Genomic DNA, 24,094 nt, shown 5'->3' with positions numbered 1-24,094 from the left:
CCATCCTTAGAGGTTTTTAAGGTGCGGCTTGACAAATCCCTTTCTGGGATGATTTAGCAGGGGTTGGTCCTGCTTTGAACAGGGGATGGATTAGATGATCTCCTGAGGTCCCTTCCAACCCTAATCTTCTATGATATGCCCTTGTATTTGCTCCAGAGGGTTAGCCGTGACGAAGTGGGTTGCAGCCCACGAAAGCTTACGCCCACAGAAATTTGTTAGTCTTTAAGGTGCTACAGGACTCTTGTTGTTTTTCTTTGTATTTGCATGAGCCATCCATGGCCTCAGAGTCATGAAACATCCTTGTCAACCTCCTCTTAGCATTGGCCAAGATAGCTATCCACCAGACCAGGAGAATGACACAACCAGGGGGTTCTTTGTCATTGCAGGCCTTGTTTCCAGTCCCTTGTTGCCTCATGTCTACAGGCAGAGTTCCTTTGGGTGGCATCCACTGACTCCTGGACTCCTTTGTGGAGCAGTGGGTGTGGTCTGGGATTCTCTGCTCAGTTTCCCCCTAATTTTATCCCTATGACTTTTACTGCTATCACTGGTTTCTCATTTGTTGTGCCCTGTAATCATTTGCCTACTGGGTTCAGTGGTTCCTCCATCTCAGTTGAAGGGGTGATCCTTTAATTTTGGGTGGACCTAGGCCTTGAATAGGTATCCCAATGGGTAATTTGCTTCTTCCATCTAGCTCTCTTTTTGTGATAACTGGATGAGCTATACCCCACTCCCTCAATACACACCACTTTCAATTTTCTCCTCACTCCCTGGTCCCTCAACCAGACTGAGTCTCCAGCTCCCACCTTCACCCCAGAGAGTGCTGACCCATCACCATCTTCCCTCACATGCCTGTCCTCCTGATCCTCTCCAGGAACACCTGACAACTCCTTTATACTCATGACACCTCCCTTCCTCTTAAAAACCCTTTACCACATGAATAATTTCAAAGGAGAGGTTGTTTTCCCTCTGCATCATGCTCCAGATACCCGAGTAGGACAATATCCATCAGAAATATCAATGTCAAATTTCAAAGTCAAAACAATATTTGGGATCCAGTCAGATGAGGAGAGAAAAAAACCTAATCATTAGTAGGTCATTAAGTTTTCAGGAAAAAGGCAATTCCTATACTGTGAAAGAGATGAAACCCCAATTAAAAAGTATTCAGTGAGGCTGTGCTTCAAAATACGGTCAAAGGCCCAGATCCTCAGAGCTAAATCACTGGAAGTTAACAGCCTAAAGATCTTTGAGGATCTGGGCCAAGGTTGTGAGACAAACTCACCTTCTCCAAATGCAAGCCAAAGAAAGGAAGATCAAAGAAAAATGTGAGCAAGTGAGGTTCAGTGAGATAAGGGAAGAACAGATAATGGCATACAATCAAGATTAGAAGAGAGAGTGGATAATGGCTTTGGCTGAAAAAACAAATCAAACAAAAAACAGAGTGCTGGGTTACAGAGGGAAGAATGGAGGAATTTGGGCACAAGAAAATGAATAAATTCCATTTAGATGTTTGGAAAGTCTTAGGAAATGCCCTAGTTTTCAGTGAAGACAGGAAAGTGAGAGAAGTGTGGAAGACAGATGAAGAGTTAAAATGTCTAGAAAACTAGGAAGTCCACAAATAGCCCCTTTAAAGCATAATTATTTTTCCTCTTTCAAACAGATTTTAAAATTTTTCAGAGCGTTTGAATACTTGACAAATAGATGGCTCTACTTCTAATATTTCTAATACCATCTAGAAACCTCCTTCCATAGACTCAACCCAAGTTTGTGAAATAAATACTTGAAGTTATACAACATTGCCTAGTATTCTGACTAAGCTGAGTAGCAGTATGTGCTGAAATGCCTAGGTAATCTTAACCTGACAATATTTATGTTTCAGTCTTTAATGTGGGCTCTTTTTAAATAATTATTTGTAAAACATATGGTGCATGGAACATCACTGGGAATAAAAGGTCTCTTTTCCAAGAAGACCGACAGTAGTACAACTGGAATTACAAATGCCACATAATATACTAGAAAATTAAAAACAAGTACAGACATGCCTCACAGTAACTTTTTTATTAGACTCCCTGGCATTAAGAATCTTATGTCAGATGACAGAATTTCAAGGCATTAGAAAACAGGAGGCAGATGATCTTTGGTTAGTGCTTTTAAGGGACATGAGCACCCTGTAAAAATAGCATCTTAGCATTGCAGGGAAGATCACCCGTGGAGAGGAGACAAATGTACCTGGATCTATTATTGAAGTCTTTTATTACAGTTATATCAAACATGCACAAACACCTTCATGAGAATGCAAAAGACAAAAGCAGCGGTGGTTTTGATTTTTTGTTTTTGTTTTTTAAGGATGTTGCATGCAAATGAAATGTGAGAGCTAAAATACTGTATGACGAAGAATGTGGGCCAAATGAGTATGGGCCATACATTTGAGTTCCTTTGAATACACAAAGCTTTTGTGGGCAGAAACCACTTCGTCAGCTGCATGCAGGTCATGCAGCCAATGAAGTGGGTTTCTGCCCAAGAAAGCTTATGCCAAAATAAGTTTGTTGGTGCTACAGGACTCTCGTTGTTTTGCAGTTAAACAGACTAACAGCTAACCTCTGGAAGTCTTTGAGTACACAATAGGCTATGTGCTAGAAGTATGCAAACCTTCCCAGGAGACAAATCCTGATGTCTCCTGGGACACACTTCAGTTTCTGCCTTCCTCGCGTTCAAAAGGAAATCTCTATCCACTCTTCCAAACTTCCCTCCTCCCCCTGAAACACACATACAGGAACAGCCAAATTCTGCAGTCATTTACACTGCTGTGAATTCCATTGATTTCAGTGGAGTTACTCCAGGTTTACAGAAGCATGACTGTATAATTTGGCCCCTGTTCTGAATAGGTTGTCCATTCTCACCACCACATTCTACTGCCATGCTGAAGAACTTTAGGGCAGGTTGACAGGAACTGAAAAGAGGTGAGCATGTGCCTCCTTAAAGGAAGAAGGGGAAAGAGTAGGGACAGAGCATATATGGTGTTTCTCCTGTTGCACTCAGGACCTGCCTCTCTCCAGCCCAGGATATGCTAACACCACACAAGTCTTTCAGACCTTTCCCTCAGGGCTGGGTTTATTCATTCAAAACACAAAACTTACAAAGTAACTAAACAAAGCTAGTCTGCTGACTCACACAGGCTTCAGAAACCTAGAAGCCTCTCTATCAGCCTAAGGAGCAGAAATCCTTCTTTTTGGATAAAGGATTTTTTTTTTAAAATGAGTTTCTAATATTTAAAGGGTACTCTTACAGATAAAAATTGTCCCAAACAAACCAGGTGAGAGTGTCTTATTAAAAAAACCTGAAGTGCTGTACATTTCAACTACCATTTGATGGAGTGGTTGATATTACACTCAAGATATCAAAGTCCAACGCAGACTGTGAAGAGTTACGAAGGGATCTCACAAAACTGGGTGACTGGGCCACAAGATGGCAGATGAAATTCAATGTTGATAAATGCAAAGCAATGCACCTTGGAAAACAGTCCCAACTATACATACAAAATGATGTGGTCTAAATTAACTGTTACCACTCAAAGATCTTGGAGTCACTATAGATAGTTCTCTGAAAAACATCCACTCAGTGTGCAGAGGCAGTCAAAAAAGCTAACACAATGTTGAGAATTAGGAAAGGGATAGAGAAGACAGAAAATAGTGTATCGCCTCTCTATAAATCCCAGGATATGCTCAGTTGTTGAATACTGCATGCAGATTTGGTTGCCCCACCTCAAAAAAAGATATTAGAATGGGAGAAGGTACAGAAAAGGGCAACTAAAATGATAACAGCTTCCATATGAGGAGAGATTAGTAAAACGGACTTTTCATCTTGGAAAAGAGATGATTAAGTGGGGCTGAGGTGGAGAATGACAGAGGTCTGTAAAATCATGACTGGTGTGGAGGAAAAAAAATAAGGAAGTGTTATTTACTCCTCATAACACAAAAATTAGGGGGTCAAAAATGAAATTAATAGGCAGTACGTATAAAAAACAAACAAAAGGCAGTATTTCTTCACACAGCTCAGTCAGCCTGTGGAGCTCCTTGCCAGAGGATATTGTGAAGGCCAAGACTATAAACGAGGTTTAAAAAAAGATCTAGATGGATCTAACTTCCATGAACTGTCAATGACTTTTAGCCAGGATAGGCAGGATTGCTCTTTGCCAAAAGCTGGGATTGGCTGACAGGATGATCACCTGTTCTATGCATTCCCTCTGAAGCACCTGGCACTAGCCACTATCAGAAGACAGGATACTGGGCTAGATGGATCATTGGACTGCCGCAGTATGGCCATACTTATGTATAAGACTGAGAGTCAGGAGACCTGGGTTCTACTCCCAGCTCTGCCATAGGCCTGCTGGGTGACCTTAGCCTCTGTTTCCCCTCCACTTTCTGTCTTGTCTACTTAGATGCAAGTTCTTGGGGGAGGAAGGGAATACATTGTCTCTGACAGCACCTGTAATGAATCACTGATTTTGGTTAGGACTCTCAGGCACTCCTGTAATGCAAGTAGTAACAGAAAGACCTTCAAGTGCCCTTGTTACAACCTCATCAGTTGGATGCACTGGATTTAACTGAAGTTTATTTGTAAGCCACATTTAAAAAAAAAAAAAAAAAAATTCAGCCACTGATACAACCACATTAAAAAGTACAATGGGCCAGACACCCTTACAATGAACAATACGTTACATCAAAGGTAGCCCCATTAACATCAGTGGAATTGCTTGTGGAGTAATGTGCTACTCAGTATAAATATGGAGATCTGAAACTTGTCCTATAGGATAAGCAGATTTGGAATTATGCTATCATCTCTGAACATAGTGCAGGGTAAATATATATATTCTCATGCCTCCCAGGATGCATTCATTATTAATGAGGAGTCTGTATGGATAGGGAGTTCTAGGTCAGTCAAGAGGGTCCTAATGAGGTATCTGAAAATGCCTTGTTAAATATTAACAAACCACTCAAAAGCCCAGGTCATTGTAGGGCTCAATTTGGTATACAGCTGTGTTTAAAGAAAAAAAGATAGTGACTTTCTCCAGCTATTCTTGAGTTATTTTTATAACATTAAAAATCCAGTGAGAGACTAAGAAGTGAAAGGACTTATAAATCTGAGGCACACTAAACGCAGAAAGAAATATTGAAGGATGATTATTCTGGATAAAGTCATTTACTATACAGACAAATGCATATGGATTTCACACACAAGTAAATGTGGCTGTTGGTTTGTATTTTTCCATTCATCATAGTTGAACAGTTCAGACTGCTATATTTTAAAAGTAATACAACTTATTTATGCTGTAAAGGGTACACTAAAAGGGCCTAATACTGTAAACACATATGCACTTAACTAAGCAGTGTCTAAATCCTGCCATTTACTCCTCCATAACATCTATACGATCTGGCCTTTCATCTCCATTCAGATAGCTAATTCTCTTGTGCAGGCCCTATTCTTATTACCTATTGACTACTTCTTTCTGCCTTTGACAAATCCCACCTGTCCTCACATTGTGTCCATTCAGAATGCAGCTTCAAAGATAGTTTTCCTGGCTCATTGCTTTGACCATTTCAACCCTCTCTTTGCATTCCTCCCCTAGCTTTCCCTTCCCCAAGGCACTGAACACTTGTCTTCACTTTTGAGGGTATCCTCACCCTATCTATCATCTCTTTCTAGTATCAAGGTATCAAACCCAGATTTTGTTCAGCAAGTTACACCAGTCTTGACTGTCCATTTAAAAAATTTCCAACAAACACCCGAGTGCTGTCACCCATTACGCATGGGAGGATGTAGGGAGCAAAAGCATATTTAGTCCTGACAGAAGCCTGCTGAGATTTTTAAGCTTTTTATAGTTTAACATAAGCTGTATTGCACTTGTATAAGAAATTACAGAGTAATGATGTTTGTGGGGCAAATTCATGATGCAAGCAACTACACAGCTAGAGAAGATTGGTTTGAGTTAGCAAAAAATGCATTCTAATAGTACAACTTGTTACCGGACAATAGTACAATATTACCGGATGCGAGACAATCTGCCCCAAAAAAGGACTGTCCAGTTTAAAACCAAGTGACCTACCTTATACTTGGCTTTGGAAAAAAAACAATCTCCTTAAAGAAAAGAACCATGTCAGCTCTTTAGTACCTATTTGCATCTGCTATTCAGTTTAGCAGGTTGCAGGAACTTGATAATATATAACAAGAACTAGGGGACAGAACTTGCATTTTAAGCCTGCTCCACTCTTCCTTAATGGGGTCCTAAATAAAGCAATAGGAAATTAAGAGGCTCTCTTCCATTGCTGTTGTGTGACAATAATATATTCTGTCTTGGGCAGAGTCCTTTTCTTGTGCTCTTCAAAAGGCATTTGAACTCTAATGTCTTACATCATAAAAGGGAGAACAATAGACAATGGTTAGTATCTTTAGTGCTGTAGTCAGCAATAAATACTGCCTGGCTTCCAAAAGACCAAATGGAAATTGGATTACATTTAATAATCAACTGATTCAACAAGAAAATTACCTGGCATGTGGAATTCCTGACTGGTTGTTTTGTTTTCTGAAGTATCACGTTGGGGTTAGAAAAGGATGGCGTAGACTGAGAGGCAGAGGCTTCATCTAAAATGGACTTGCCTCCTTCTGTGTAAAAAATTATCCAATTTGCCCGCATTTTACATTCCCCATCTGTGTCTGAGCAATGAATTTTAGCCATGAAAGTTAATCCAGCTTTGAGCTAGAATAAGTCCCTTATGTAACTCAGATGTCAGATTGGATTCCACAGCTGCAGTCCAAATTGATATCAATTAAAAAGTAAATACATAACGGACACATTGCCAGCAGGAAACTTCCCTGTAAACACTGGAGTTTTCCACCTTGGTCTTTTTATATTTTCTTGGAATTTGAGAGACCATCTTTAATTTTAAAGCCTGCCTCAAGTGACAGCTAAACCTCATTCTTGTTGGGAGATGAAGAAAGGCATAATTGAGACCTGAGGCTTCTAAAATTAAGGAACGTTGGCTGCACTATACTTCATAGTTCACATCTCATAGGGAGATGTGAGCATGTAAGCATGCAAAACCTTGCTCTGAATTGTTCCTCGTCAGTTTGCCAGAAGCTGGGAATGGATCACTTGATGATTCCTGTTCTGTTCATTGCTTCTGAAGCATCTGGCATTGGCAATTGCCGGGAGATACGATACTGGGCTAGATGGACCATTGGTTTGATCCAGTACGGTCATTCTTGTGTTCATACACAAAACTATAAATGCTATTCTTTAGTTAATTTGTATGGAGCTATTCATACTTCAACATCCTAATTCATACATTATTCATTCTTAACAGTACACTAAAGAAAAGAACTTTGAAGAATCTGAAGTTCAACAATTCCCAATCTTATCCTTAGTTAGCACCAGAAAATTACTCTGTTCATCACCAGAGATTATACTTGTAAGAAATATTCAACCCCCTGCTCCTGGTGTCCCTAAACCAACTTCCAGAAGCTGTAACAGGGGATGGGTCACTCAGAATTGCCCTGTTCTATACATTCTTTCTGAAGCACCTAGCAATGCAAAATATCAGAAGACAGAATACGGTGGTAGATGGACCATTGCTCTGACCCAGTTTTGCTGTGGATTCCAGTGAACTCATCTGATCTCATTTTCATATATGTGAGAGAACCTTGGACTTTGGGGTAGTTGGGAACAGGACTGAAGGAGTATTGCAGTCTAACTACAATGGCTTTGATTTTACAGTTTAGATTCCTGAACTGGACAGACAGAGTGATGTTTAGTCCTGGGCAGACGACCAGTACAAGGCCAAAGCATCACTTATATCCCACTTAAGCCCTGAAAATAGGGCTTAAGTAGTGCATGGCTTTTGTGCGGACACTGCAATGGAGTGAATTTCCCTCATTGTGAGTACATACTCAAATCACATTGTTTGGGCAGGCAGCCTAAGAACTTGTTTTTATATTGAGCCCTTAGGCAGTTTTATATTTTCCCCCCTTAAAACTGAAGGTAAATTTATAGTTCTACATACAATTAAACATTTTATCTAGAGATGTGTTTTTACCCTTCATAATTTGAAAAAGGGTTCTTCTTGTCTCTCTACACCTGCATTTCTATGAAGAACAGAATAATAAAATGATATTTCTGTAAGTTATAATTATGTCTTTCCTCCCAAATTATTTAGAAAGGCCTTTTAGCGTACAAGATGTTTTGACAATTTAATGTTTGTCAATTGTTATGCAAGATTTTGTTATATCAGTTTTACAGATCTGGAACATATTGCTAAAGTTAATATATACATTTCAGAATTCAATTTCAAACTTTAGAACAGTTCTCCATAAAATGTTCGGTATGCATATCCTATTGCTGGAATTAGCAGAAAGTTAAAAATGATTGTCCAAGGAAATAATTTAAAAATGTCCCCCAAAATAAACTAGAGCTGGCTGAATACTGAAAGGAATGTTTCATTTTCCTCATACTAAACATGTATTCACACAGAAGCAAGAATATTGGTTTATGAGCAAGAATTTTTCATTACATACTGGGTGAAATTCTCTCTCTGCTGAATGATAGTTCAAGACACATGCACTTCCCAAGTCTTGGGTAAGCTCTCAAAGCAGGACTGAAATGACCCTAAAGAGTTACCCTGGGCCTTCTCCTGTCCCTCTCTGAGAGTGCGCAATTCACCCCATTTACAGAACATAGATATTCTACTTTCTTTCTGAGAATGGGGAAGGTGAGACAAAAAGAAACAAGTACTCCAGTATGACAGAAGCTGATTGAGGTAACTAGATCATGTGGCTGGGTGACATAAGGAGCTAATTAATCCATCAGCCCAGAAGACTAAGGAGGCGCAGTGAGGAGTGTAAGGGAGAGAGGAACAGGGCTAGCTGAGCCATCTCAGAGGCCTTAGAGAAAGGAGACCTCTACTTCTCTCAGGTTCTGAGGAAAGGGCTGAAAGCATACAGGATGTCGTAAATAGACCACTCCATGAGGGATGTAGTGGTGCTGGTTAAGGGGATTCAAATAAACTTTACTGTGAATTCACCATCAGTGGAGTCTGTGCAGTTTTTGCAGAGCAAGACAGGAGCGAAGGCATGCCCTGTTACATCCACTACAGTCGAATAGTTTTGTACTTTGCTATTTAAGCCCAAAAGGTAAGCATGGGAGCTCAGCATAATGTGGCCTTTATTGGTCTATACTGATTCCATCTAATTGGCCACTATATGTATAAGTGTTTATATTCTTTTCAAGACAATTTCTTGAGTTCACAAGTACTAAGGAATAACAACTTGTCTGTGTGTGTGTGTGTGGCTATTTTGCTGTTCAGATTACCCATTAGACTGACTTATAACCATCTGGGTTTTAACTTGTTTGATTCTATCAGATATTGTAATATATATTAAGAAGATTAAATGGCAAAATATCATTGGGACTAGCTGCATCATCATATGCTTCCCGATATCTGATATGGCACACCCTGGTCACCATGAGTAGCGCAACATGCAAGCAGTCCCACTAATATCTTTTTCTCCTTGAATAACTTCATGCACCTTTGAGAGAAAGTTTGAGGTAATATCTTGATCCATCTTCTGGGACCAACACAGCCACAGCTATTACACCTGGCCAATTAGTCAGATTGGGTCTCTTTTGGTCTGTATCTTTTTTTCCTTTAGACTCAGACTTTGTATGTTGTCCTAACATGTTAGGCTTCAGTCACTTCTGTACATGAACTGCAATGGGATTTGCAAGTGTACTCAGCATTGGCTCAACTCTTCCTGCTGAAGTCAATGGTAAAACTCCTGGACTTCAACAGGAGCAGAATTAGGCCAACACCAAATGCACTTGCAAACCCTGCCCTTGATTTCTTTGGTTCTTGATTGTTATTAACTAGCTTCCTTTGCGTTTCCCTTTCATAATCATCCTTGCTAGAGTGAAATCCTGCCCCCACTAGAGTCAATATCAAAACTTCCATTGACTTCAGTAGGGCCAGGATTTCATACCTAAAATTTTGCATAATATGGATTTTTGGCATAATTTCTCACATGAAAATGCTATCTGTGTGCTCTCTCATTATATAGCACCACTCATTTAGTGGTTCAACTTTAATCAGTGCTTGAATGAATTCCTGTGAGTTACCTAGTACTAACTTCAAGAGTAGTCTCTCCTTCTGTGTGCTCTGGGACCAGTAGTTCCAGAAAGCAATCATTTATTTATTTTTATTTGTTCTCTCAGCAGTCATTTATGGTATTGAAAAATTGTTTCTTCAAACCATTTACCTATATGCCATTTGAACACGTAACAGAGAGCCAAAATTGTCCCGAAACAGAAAAGCAAAGGAAGACACCCAATGAAATCTAACTACAATTAAAATCAATTTTGTGGCAAGAGCTAATCAAGATTTCACAGCAGTTTAACACAGTTTTGCTTCAGTAATTAAAAGATATAAGGTAATGAGTAATTGCTTGGAAAAAATTAAGACAATACAACTAGAAACCTTGTAGGTTTGCCAAGTCCCCAGTTTAAGTGGGTCTCAACCAGATTAAAAGGAAAAACATATAGTAACACAACAGGACAAATTCAGAGTTAATTTAAATAGCAGGATAAAATACCCCTCAGTTTACACTGATTGTGAGTGTGAGAGCCTGTTAGTGCAACTTTTTCAATGGAGTTGTAGCAGAAAAACAAATAGGAAAGTGTATAAAAGAGAGAGATTCCCCCATCCCCCCCGCACCCCCAACCAAAAAGGAAGATGGGAACTAAAATAAGTTGTGTTCATTGCTATATTAAATAAAGTTATACTGTGACAAGGTGAACTGAAACACACTGAAGTAGTGAAATATAGAATTCAACTTCAGTGTGTAGAAAAATATGCTCCTTGTTGTGCATTGATTCAGACTAGTTATCTGCTGGTACCTCTCTATTCTAAGTGTTTATATTCCTTTCACTAGTTGAATTTCTCAAATTCAGAGATATTGCTTGTATTACCAAATGAAGAATTATTGCATAAAGAAAAAGTGAATAATTGCAAACCAAAGTGGATATTTTCACTTTGCCTGGAAGAAAAATAGAAATCATATTGCCAACACATCTTACATAAATTTCAGCCTCTTTTTAAAGTAATACCTAATAAGTTAAAGATCATTTCAATGTTTATAAAAAGGATCCTGTGAAGAAGGCTTGAAATTTTTTTTTTAAATTAACCAAATTAAAATTTCGTTGCTTTGGGAGGTTTATTGTTTGTAAAATATGTTGGCAAAGACATGGATACATTTCTATGTATTAAAACAGACTATACACATGCATGTATTTGTTATTAATTTCAATTTTTAAAACATGATATAGGAGCTTCAAACCCATGCTTTGAGTGCCCTTTTCAATATTTGATAGAACCTATCAACTGTTATGCTGAACCACAAAAAAGCTAGACACCTTACAATCAAAATAAATTCCCAATCCATAATACCCACATTAGTAATCCTCCATATCATCCCATCCTGTCCCAAATGCCTTTGAAAAAGGGGCATCTTGAAGAATGTTTGGAATGTTAAAATACACAAAACACTATAAGAGCTATTATAAGCGCATGAAGTCTTTAATTGTGTTTATAGCACAATATGCCAATTTATACACTTGTCACCACTGAAACGATCAAATAGAAATGAATTACTTATAAACAACAAGAACAGATATAAAGGTTAGAGCTGGTTGAAATTTCAACATGAAAATGAAATTTCCTTTTTCCCAAATTAGAACAAACTTGGTTTATTGGTCAGATACAGAAACAGATCAATAGTGAGGATACAGATAGCTCTATGTTCTATAAAAGTGATCAGTAGTGTTGATTTAAAATGAATCTTTCAGAGAAAAAAGTATTTTAGTTTTGGACAAAAGGTTTTTGAAACTGAAAAATTTGTTTATTTTTTGTCACCCCCCCATGTTCCTTTCCTCACCCTCATTTCCAGTGGGGGTGGGGAGAGAAGACAGGGCTGAGGTAGGAGGAGGAGAACAGGGAAAGCAAACAGTTTAATTTTTGACAACCAAAATGTTCAGGCTTGTTTCACTGAAAGAAAAAAAAAATGTAGACACATACCTTTGACCTCGACAGGCCTGTCAGAGAAAACTACACATACTAGCACCATGAAGCAAGATCTGGATTTTAATCACTATTAATGTTTATAAATATAACCCTCTGGGCAAATATAGATAATTAGAAGCACCATTAGCTCTTAAGAGTCACCTTCAGTGGGAAATGGGCATTAATAATATACCCAGGCACCTTCCGCCTCCACCAATTCTGAGTCTGGCAGTAATGTCAGCACTGCCTTAATGGAAAGCGGTATTGAGAGAGTGATCCCCAAACTACACTTACACTAGTTCCTTTTCATAGGTTAACCCATCAAACAAGTATTTGAATAAATAGGTGGGATTTGTACTATACCATGTAGGTCAATTAACCAGGGTCTTGATAAAGGAGAAGTTTCCAGGGCTATGTGCATTCTTCCTAGACAGCTCTTCATTAAGCATCTCAGAGTTTAAATCTAGGGGCTGTAAAACAGGAAAATGAACCCCAGCTGTCAATAGAGAATATGTAAATAAATATTTTTAAACCAACTTTTTGGACAGAGCTTTGTTTCACTGACAGTTTGATAAAAATCATCAAGGACCACAATCACCATCAAGTGATACAATTTGCTGAACCTGGTTGTAATTTCATGATCACTTACCAGTTGTTTAGCTCTTAAGTCATTTAATCTAAGTATCTGAATTATCATGGCTATTCTACGCTGAAATTCAGTTGTATGTAGTGTAAAGAGATAGAGCTATCAAGTGTGAAAAGTTATGGAACTGGAATATCCCAGCATGTAGTTAAATCATTCCATTATTAGACCCCATTCAATATTTATACAAAGATCAATTACTCCCAAGGAAAAGGGATGTGTTTGTCAACATTGTTTTGGGTAATTGCTTACATTTATTTGGTTGGGATCTAGTGTCCGTTTCATACAATGAAGCCATTTTAATTGGCTTTGGAAATATGGAACCTGAAAGGTTCTCTCAGTGCAGTGAGTTATTCAGCTAGTCAATAGTACTGTATGTTTTCTATGAAACATTTTAAACAAAATGAAACTTTTATATTTGGTTGAAAAATCTTCACTTGTTCAACGAAATAGAAACATTTTGATTTCCTGTCTCTCTCCCTGCTATTTCCTTGAACTGACAGCTCCCCTCTTCCCCCAATAAAAAAAAACAAAAACAAAAAAACGAAAAATCTCAACCAAAATGAAAACGTTACAATTGAAAAAGCACTTTCCATTTTAGAAAGTTTTAATGAAATCGTTTCAACCGGCTGTAATATTTAGTTGAAGGAGCACTGAAGGAAGTGCAGAGAAGCAGCCAGTTGAGCAGGCACCACCACAGCCCACCCAAGACCACGACAGGAAATCCTGCCGCTTCCCTGAAGCCTGAGACTTTGGCCAAGAGCCAGAATTCCCTGCATGGGTGTTTAAAAACCTGGACACTCCATGCCAAACCAGGATAGCTGGCATTTTAGCTTTCCCACCTGTTTAACTTAGCTTGCGGTACATTATTACTATTCATTATTTTTGTTTTCACCTACAACGTGCTAGCTACTTCCCAAATGGAGAAGAAAGCAACACCCCACCTTGAAGAGATTATGTCTACAAAGATATAATGAAGGCATAGTTTCCACACTAGTCCATGCACATCAACATACTGAATCCACCTTTCTCCTTAACAAGGTGAATAAAGCAAGATTTATTAGGTATTTCTAGGATTTGCTTTTGGTGATATTGTCCTAGATAGTGGGAGAGTAGGGGCAAATTAGTGAAACTCACTGTTTCTCATGATGAATCTGCCCCAGCCCTGGCCATTGGCAGAAACTAGAGTAATTTAGGAGCTGCATTAATGGATACCAGCTGGCTATTGTCTCTATAGGACCACATGTCAGTTGAAAGTTGGCAGAGGTTAAATGTGTTCCATCTTCCTCAAATGCAACCCCTACACTGGAATGGAGAAATTGATACAGAAGCTGGCTATGCTACGTTACAGCAACTGGCCAGGTAGACATATTTGCCACTTTGTGCCACCTGCACATTCAAGTCAAAGCGTGTTCATTTTTTTTTTTGCTGAATTGGGCCCTTTAAAGAGCTTGCTTTCCCCATCTCTCTTTGCTTTAGGGGAAATCTCTTTAATTTCCAAATCTCTTGTAATCAATGGTTGCCATCTGCATAGTAATTTCTTTCCTGTTGCTTTAAAAACAAAACACTATCATTTTGCGCACCACAACATTACTGTAGTTAGAGTCTTAGCCCATGTCCATCACCATGTATCTGAGTACCTATAGAACAATGTCACAAAAAAAAAAAAATTCAAGGGTTTTAGGGAGACTTTCCAGTTACACTTCCTCCCCAAAAGAGGCAGTAGAGAATTGACAGCTTGATTAGGAGATATTTACGAATTCTTCTCTGATAGTGTCTCTTTCTCATCCCCCATTACTTTTCATCTGTCTTCTCTTACCCAATCTCACTACTCCTTTTTCCTCCTTCTGTATTTTGACATCCTTCTACACATCCTCTCTTGGCTCTATTCTACTAAAACATGTTTCTTCTATTTCCTTTACCAACACCCTCCTATCTGAACTAGTACTGTACTTAAAAACCAAAAGAAATGAAAAAATAAACTCCCAGGCTTGCTCATGGTGATAAGGGGCAACCTAGCAACTGCCCTAAGCGGTATCCAATCAATACACTTCCATGTATCGGAACCATATGGGAAAGTGGAGCATTATGAAAGCTGTAATTGTGTCAAACTCACAATTTCCCAAAAGCCCGACCTCTATAACAACTAATTTTAAGTTGGAAATCCCATTGCTACATTACAGAAATAAAAAAGGAGGGAAGGAAACAGGAAGCTGCTCTGCGCTTTACTAAGCTGACCTTGCAAAGCCTGCATTGTGGAGTAGTTCATAGTAGTTCTTTCTCTATCACAACAGATAAGAGTCCAACGACTTCCACAAAAAATTTAAAGGCTAAGTTTATTCTGCCAGCCTATTTTAAGCAGTACTCAAATGTTTTGTGACTAAAAGCCAAAATGCATTGCTGCAAGAGCAGCATGAAATATACAGAAAAAAAGGCTCTTCTAGGAAACTAAAATATTTTAAAAACAGATACGGACAAATTCTGCTTTCACATTCAGATGTAAATGATACTGCCATTGACATCAATGGAGCCTCTGTATGCATGAAGAAGGAAAGGAATTCATCCTCCACAGGTGAAGAATCTCACTAGGGGCTCACACCTGCATAGCTACTTACATGAAGGGCAAAATTTCTGAGAGTATCTCATCTCCCCCTTCTCTCCCAGTTTTGCATGTAGTGAAAGCTACACTATGGATTTCCTTTGCAAGCTGTGAGGGTAAAAACATGCATCTGACCACAAACAAGGGGAATAATGGTCAAACAACTGATTCCATGTCCATGCTAGGACTGACAACAGCAGGAATTCAAAGTTGAGGATGACAGTTTTGGTTACATAAAGATATGTTCATATGTAGAATTGTGTCCTGTCTGCTTACTGACTGTGCACAAAAAAACACCCCAAAAAACCACATTACCAGGGCTACTTAGATTTTAAAAATCTCCCCAAAATGGTATACATCCCCAAATAGCACAAATGTTCACAGAAAGTGAATTTAAGTTCACATGCTTAAATACATTTGTTTTCTGTGAGAATTCACAGTTATTTTCTTCCAATCAGTAACAAACTAACAATCAGATTAAATGTGACCAATCATAATTAAGCCACATAGTTTAAATAGCTATTTGCACAACAGATGTCAAATGTTGCTAAATAATTTGGAACAAATGCGCTCAAAAAAGTTCTATCTGCAGACATTCCACCAAGAGAAGAGCAGGCAAAATTACACTAAATATGTTTGTTTAGCTCTGCCTAGAATAAAGGAGCAACCATCTTTAAAAGGTTGCTATTTATCCATGAAGTGTATTGACTAGGAATTAAGTGTTTTATTCACTTATCTGAAAAAAGGAAAAATCAGCAATTTTTTTTATAGTCTCTTAACATTATCTGATTTAAAATGCAAATACCCCTTTAAACAGATGAGGTAAAGGGTATCAATTTATTCTGCTTTTTGGGAGACGATCTTGCTCATTAGCACACAATATAATAACCACCTTATTTAAATTATAGGTAAAAAACACTTCACTACACTTAGCATGTGCATTAAGCCCATTAATATTTAATATGCACATTAAAGTTCATATGGCTTCCGGAACTTCAACTTATACAGCAGAAAGAATGAACCATAATCATCATCTATCCCTTTCTGCATAGATTTAATCTCAAGCACAGGTTTTCACCCAGTTTTGTGGAATTAGATGTTAGAACCCAGTCTTGGTGAAAAAGTTTTAAAAAGCACTAGTGGCTTTCCCGGCCATTAGTATTACACAGGGAGGTCAACAGCATGTTACAGAGTTGCAAAATACAACTCTCACTTTAGCTGGAAAGAGACTGAATTCTTCTCAGCTTGAGGAGCTCCAAGAAGTGAGATTTTTCCCTTTCTTCCTCCAGAAAAATCTATTGGACCAGACTTACAGCTGGATCAGTGGCAGGTTGTGGTATCGGGACCTACACCTAACTAAGGAGAAAAGTGGGAACTTGGGTCCTGTCTACATCAATAAAGTCATATAAAATTACTTTTAAAAAACCCTAAAAAATGTTAAGATGTCTTTTACCGAAGGTAACAATTCCTGCCACCTCTTTCTACCCTCTATGGTTTATCTAAAGTGAACTTATCTACCTTTCTTAAAAAGAAAAATTGAAGGGCAAATGCTCTCCCTCACACAGTCCTAAATCCAAGCTGGTTGCTAAGATGGTGGTACAATCACTAGTTCTCTGCCCTTTGTAACTTCAACTCCTTGTAGCTTGCTAGGATTAGCTAAATGTACCATGCTGTGCAGTGTGCAGACACTTAGCATAGACTCCCAGAACCCCATCTTCAGGGCTCTTAATGACCATGGAGGAGGGGTCATTTATTCAAGGTTCTTATTCAAAAGCTTTTATTCTTCAAGGATCTGCTACTGAAGTTGGAGTCAGACTATTTTAGAATGTCATTGTAAAACTGTATATAAAGCCCTCTTCAGATGCAGTTTTGTGTAAAAAGTATCACATTATACAAAGTAAAAGCAATAAAGTCCAAACTAGTGACTGAACAAGAGAAATTAAAATCTCCATTACAGAGATCACCAAGGACTTGTGCTTTGTCAGAACATTATACGTTCACTTCTTCAGAAAAGGACCTGATGGTTACAGTGGACAATAGTATGCCCTTATTGCCAAAAAAGCTAATGGCATATTGGGCTGCATTAGTAGGAGCATTGCCAGCAGATTGAGGGATGTGATTATTCCCCTCTATTTGGCACTGGTGAGGCCACATATGGAGCATTATGTCCAGTTTTGAGGGCCCCCCTTCCCACTACAAGAAGGATGCGGACAAATTGGAGGGAGTCCAATGGAGGGCAATGAAAAAGATTAGGGGGCTGAAACACATGATTTATGAGGAGAGGCTGAGAAAACTGGGCTTATTTAGTCAGCAAAAGAGAAGAGTGAAGGGTGATTTGATAGCAGCCTTCAACTACCTGAAGGGGGTTCCAAGGAATATGAAACTAGCCTGTTCTCAGTGGTGGCAGATGACAGGACTAGGAGCAATGGTCTCAAGATGCAGTGGAGCAACTCTAGGTTGAATATTAGGAAGAAAAGATTTTCACTAGGAGGGTGGTGAAGCACTGGAAAGGGTTACCTAGGGAGGTGGTGGAATCTCCATTCTTCGGAGGTTTTTAAGGTCCAGCTTGACAAAGTCCTGGTTGGGATGATTTAGTTGGGGTTGGTCCTGCCTTGAGCAGGAGTTTGGACTAGATCATCTCCTGAGGTCCCTTCCAACCCTAATCTTCTATGATTCCCATTACCCAAAGGGAGCAGGTTCATTTTTTTATGGAAGCATTATACAGCTCATTCCCATACTCTCATAAATGTGGGAGAGAAATATTGTATCTATTATAAGCCTCACTAATTATCTCCTATTAAGAACAAACTAATTAAATATTTAGATCTTGCCAGGGTGAAAGGGATACAGTAATGCAGTACATAATTCATGTTCCATTACAATAACTAAAATGAGGAAGCAAAAGTAAAGCCCCAAGAAAATGGAAAAAGCGGACATTGAAATACCAACTATGTTTTGGTTACTTGGTGCGACAAGTTAATTTATAAGCCTAAGTAAAATATAAATCTGCAACACCACAATAAAATCAGAACCAAATCTATCATATTCAGCTTTTGGTAAATGTAGCAACTAGACAACCTGCAGGGAAAAATGTTAAACATTCTGTATTTGAGCAAAAGACAGTTTGCACTTGCTTCCCACCCCCCGTGATTGAATTTACAACCAAAAAGTTATAATCACATGACTTTAAAAATATTCACCTGCCAAGCATTGCAGATTTACACGGTCAGATTTATAACCATCTTAAGAGACTTTAGGGGTCCACTCTCCATTGAAACAATTTTAAGGAATATATATTTATAGGGTCAAATTTTATGTGGCAGCTACAACTTCATTTAATTGACTCAGTGAATGAATGCACTTATTTGTTTCTAGACAAGATTAGCTACTGACACACCCCTCTTCCTAAATACAATCCTACTGAGGAGAAGAATAATCTGCCCAGGAGTAGGGGTCACCACAGAGTTTGCATCTATATGGATAAACATGCCTGCCATACTCCTGGCCCTGAAGTCTTTTCACCGTAACATCCTTTCATGCTCTGTCAAGGAAGGTCTGTATCCTGGCAGTTTTGAAGGAGCAGGAATAGGGACAGCCAGCTGTTGACTTGCACTCTACTCCCAATTTATGATTTGTTGCTGTTATCGGTATAGGGTCAGCCAGAAAATGGCCTTTAAAAGCAAAATTAGTCACAGTTTACTCAATTAGTTATTTTGGCTAATTAAAATGCAGCTAATATCAGCAATTGGAGATGTACAGCCCTTTGTGCAGTAGTTTTGAATTGTAGCTTCTGACAAAAAAAACAAAAAAACAAAACCAGGAACAGCTTCTCTAATAGCAACAAAAGTCAGTGATTCTTATTTGCCCAGACTTTACTTAGCAGCTAATTTTAAGTAGCTATTGATTTTTAGTTCACACTTTAATTTTTCTTGAGAGCCTGAGGGCCAGATTCCACTAGCATTAATAATCAAAAGAAAAATGGCCAAATTTTGCCTTTTGATACATATGTACACGAATATAACTTGAAGTCTCCATGCCAGAGATTGCAAGTCTGTGGTTTGTTAGAACATACAAGACAAAAGTACAGGAGGGTTTTAAATGTATGGAGATTTTATGCTAGTTGAAAGATCTTATTTACTAATAACTATATTGTATACCCTATGCTTTTCTATAGGAAAGCCAAAGTACCATCATAGATTACATGGGCCCTTAAATGGGATATAGATCTGAGACATCTTCATGAACATATTCTGGACAACAATAAATTAGAGCAAATGTTTAAAGGCAAAGGAAACAACCTTCATACACTACAAGTTAATCTGTTAGCAAAATCTTTTCCCACATGATAGGGGATGTCCAGGACGACTCTCTCAGCTCACAAAGCTATTCAAGCAGTCTTGCTTTCTAGCTACTGATAAAACAGACACGATACCAGGGGAAGGCTGGCTATAGTAAGAGGTGTTTTTTTTTTTTTTTTTTTTTAAAAAAGAACAAACTACACACAACAGCCATTTAGATGAAAATACGAACTAACTCCCTGCTCTTCGCAACAGCAGAATTTCTATGATGGTTGACTGGATGGGTTTACTATTTTTTAAATATAAATACAATGCAGAGTTTCTAGCTCTTATTAGACTATAGGCTGTAATTATACTGGCCTTTCATTGAGAGATACTTTCCTTAGTTTTTTCCTTTCCACTTCATCTAATAAACCCATACTCAAATTATTTCACGTCTAGGCAGCTAGAACCTCAAATAAGGATTTCACATGATAAAATAATGAGACATGACACACCTGTAGCAATATACTATACATAAAAGAGATGAACCCAATTCTGATCTTACTTACATCTGTAAGAATCAGAAGAAAATGCAACTACTAAGTCCACAAGAGTGATTTATATCCAACAGCTCAGAATCAAGCTCCAGCACATTTGCGAGAATGATGAAGCACATGCATCTTCACAGATGGACTATTGTTTTTAACTCCAAAACATTGCTTGACTGGCTAAGTGCAACTACTGAAGTTGAGAAAAGTTGATGAGTGTGCGCACGCGTAGGGGTTAATTTACCTCTGAAGCATCAAGAGCAGCACAGGCCACTACCAAGAGACTGAATATCTGTTAAGAAGTATGGCACCTTCTATGTTCTGCTCTGAACTATAACATTTTATTTATAAATCATAGAATCATAGAATATTAGAGTTGGAAGGGACCTCAGGAGGTCATCTAGTCCAACCCCCTGCTCAAAGCAGGACTAACCTCTGCTATATCATCCCAACCAGGGCTTTGTCAAGCCGCAGCTTAAAAACCTCTAAGGATGGAGATTCCACCACCTCCCTAGGTAACCCATTCCAGTGCTTCACCACCCTCCTAGTAAAAAACTTTTTCCTAATGTCCAACCTAGACCTCCCTCCCTGCAACTTGAGACCGTTGCTCCTTGTTCTGTCATCTGCCACCACCGAGAACAGCCTAGCCCCATCCTCCCTAGAACCCCCTTTCAGGTAGTTAAAGGCCGCTATCAAATCCCCTCTCACTCTTCTCTTTTGCAGACTAAACAAGCCCAGTTCCCTCAGCCTCTCCTCATAAGTCCTGTGCTCCAGCCCCCTAATCATTTTTGTTGCCCTCCGCTGGACTCTCTCCAACTTGTCCACATCCTTTTTGTATTGGGGGGCCCAAAACTGGACACAATATTCTAAATGCAGCCTCACCAATGCCGAATAGAGGGGAATAATCACTTCCCGTGACCTGCTAGCAATGCCCCTCCTAATGCAGCCCAATATGCCATTGGCCTTCTTGACAACCAGGGCACACTGCTGACTCATATCCAGCTTTTTATCCACCGTTACCCCCAGGTCCTTTTCTGCAGAGCTGCTGCCCAGCTCGTCGGTCCCCAGTCTATAGCTGTGCATGGGATTCTTTCTTCCTAAGTGGAGGACTCTGCACTTTTCTTTGTTGAACCTCATTAGATTTCTTTTGGCCCAATCCTCCAGTTTGTTTAGGTCACTCTGTATCCTATCCCTACCTTGCAGGGTATCTACCACTCCCCCCAGCTTAGTGTCGTCCGCAAACTTGCTGAGGGTGCAATCTACCCCATCCTCCAGATCATTAATAAAGATGTTGAACAAAACTGGCCCCAGGACCGACCCCTGGGGCACTCCGCTTGTGACCGGTTGCCAGCTAGACATGGAGCCATTGATCACTACTCGTTGAGCCCTATGCTCTAGCCAGTTCACTATCCATTTTATAGTCCTTTCATCCAACCCATACTTCTTTAACTTGCTGATAAGAATACTGTGAGAAACCGTATCAAAAGCTTTGCTAAAGTCAAGGTATATCACATCCACCGCCTTCCCTACATCCACAGAGCCAGTCACCTCATCATAGAAAGCAATCAGGTTGGTCAGGCATGACTTTCCCTTGGTGAATCCGTGTTATAAAGGCCATACTTAGGGCTACCCTTACGTATGTTGAATTGTCTAACTCCTTGAGTAGTTATATTGATTTCATTACAACTATCTGAAGAATATGCAATATTACCTAACACAAGAAAGAGTGACAGTAACAAAAACACTCAAGAGCCAGATTCACATTAGGCATGAAACTTTGCACATTATGAGCCAGATTAGGATGACCAGATGTCCTGATTTTATAGGGACAGTTGTGATATTTGGGGCTTTTTCTTATATAGGTGCCTATTACCCCTCCCCGCCCAACCGATTTTTTACACTTGCTATCTGGTCACCCTGAACCAGATTCTCAGCCGGCATAAACTGACTAGTTCCACTGAAGTCAATAGTGGGCCCAATATTTCTGACTGATTTATTAATAAATTAATGGAAGGGGGAAAAATCTGAAGGTCACTATTGACCTGTTTGTTTCAGTAATGTTTTATGAAGTCTTTTTACATCAAATATTTACCATATTTATGTATTTTTAAACAACTAGACTGTTCTTGTGTTATTGGCATTATGCAAAACAGCAGCATCAAATGGCATGTTTTAAAACTGAACCTTTCCTTGGCACAACATTTTTCATATGAATTTTTATTACTCATAACATGTTTATGTATTACATGTAAGTGACATCATACAATTTCAATTCTTATACAACTTATGATAGTTTCTCCTCTCAATTACAAAATATTCTGACAGGAAATTAAGCCATAAAGCACAATGGGGAAGAAGTTTCATTCTGCTCTGAAAAGTTTTGTAAAGATGGGCCAGTCTTGCTCGACAGTTCCATTCGTTGTGAGCACTAGGCGTATTTATATTTGCTAAGTACAGTGTGAGATCCCACTGTTTTTATTCTTATGGCCAACACAGCTAAAACTAAAATCCCTTTCTTGCTTTTGCATCATTACCAGAATTGTTTACTAAATTCTAGTCAGTGATACCTGTGCAACTCCTTTCAAGGCTAGCTGAGGTTCTATTTCATCCTGCAATGCCTATTGTATTACTGGTAAATGGTGCTTAAGAACCACCAAACCAGGGCTCAGTTAGAAAAATACTGTGCCTGTAAACTGAACAGATTTTATATAGAAGTCATACAGGCAATACATATGGGACCCCAGAATGCCATTTGAGAGAGACATTTTTCAAAGTAGACGTGTACTTCATGGCACAAATGCCCAGTGATGCAAAAAGAAAAACAGGCAGGCAAAAAAGATGAACTAGAAAACAAAGAGTTACCAGCACTGTATGGCATACATCCAAGAGTCCTAGAGGAAATTAGGAATTGAATGGATGAGCTGCTTACAAAAATAAGCAATCTTATTGAATTCAGCTGCTACACCAACAGACCAGAAAGTATCGAGTGTTATCTATGCTTCTCTGATACTGTTTGTCAATAGGAGGCCAAGTATGACAGACTTAGTAAACTAGGATTCTTCCAGTATAGTACAGGAGATCCACCAGATCTCCAGAGAAGAGGCAATTTTTTTAGAAAAGCTAGAAGTTTTTCCTCAAGCTTTCCCAACAATGCAAATGTCCAATTCCTTGATAGTCTAATTTTTGAGTGATAAGGTGTATGAGCAGAGGTCAGTGCTGATGCTTATGTTGTGTTAATTAGTAGTTTTCTTGATTTTTTTCCAGTGATTGTGTTGATAGGAAATGGTACCTCAATAGTACACCTTAAGTGTAAGTTAATTAAGCTTTTGGTGTGAGATGCGCATGCACGGAATTAAATTACCTAAATATCACTGCAATCAGTTTATTAAAAATAAACTTTTCAGGGCAATAAATTTGCTTTGCAACCTGAACTCTTGATGTCAACATATCAAGTAAATGCCAATAGAGTGAACATCTGATAAATATAAATACAGCATGACACAGCTGCCATCATGACATCTGGCCGATGTGTCAAATGGTTTTCAAACCCCTGAAATTAAAAAAAAAAAAAAAAAAAAAAAGATTTACTGTCAAAGAAACTGACAGCATGCTTTAGCAGAAAAGTAAAAAATTGTTTGCTAATCCAGAGCATAATATCTCCCTGAAAAATTTACTCATCGTGTGTCCAAACATTTAGTGAAATGGTCTGAAGACATTACAGTTCATAGTTATATTTTGCATTGAAAATGAAGTACTATTTCATGCTACTAGAATATGACCTCTGAGATGGGTATTGTCATAAATTCAAAAATCTCTGTTACTTCATACCCTGAACCAAATAATTTGCAAAACACTTATTGTTGCAATATCACTTACAATATTTGGGCTTGATCCAAATCCCACTAAAGCCAATGGAAAGACTT

The sequence above is a fragment of the Emydura macquarii genome, unplaced genomic scaffold, assembly GCF_026122565.2.
Source record: "Emydura macquarii macquarii isolate MOO-44397 ecotype Brisbane River unplaced genomic scaffold, CSIRO-AGI_Emac_v2 contig_1390, whole genome shotgun sequence".
Taxonomy (NCBI): domain Eukaryota; kingdom Metazoa; phylum Chordata; order Testudines; family Chelidae; genus Emydura; species Emydura macquarii.
Note: the sequence above shows the minus strand (reverse complement) of the source record.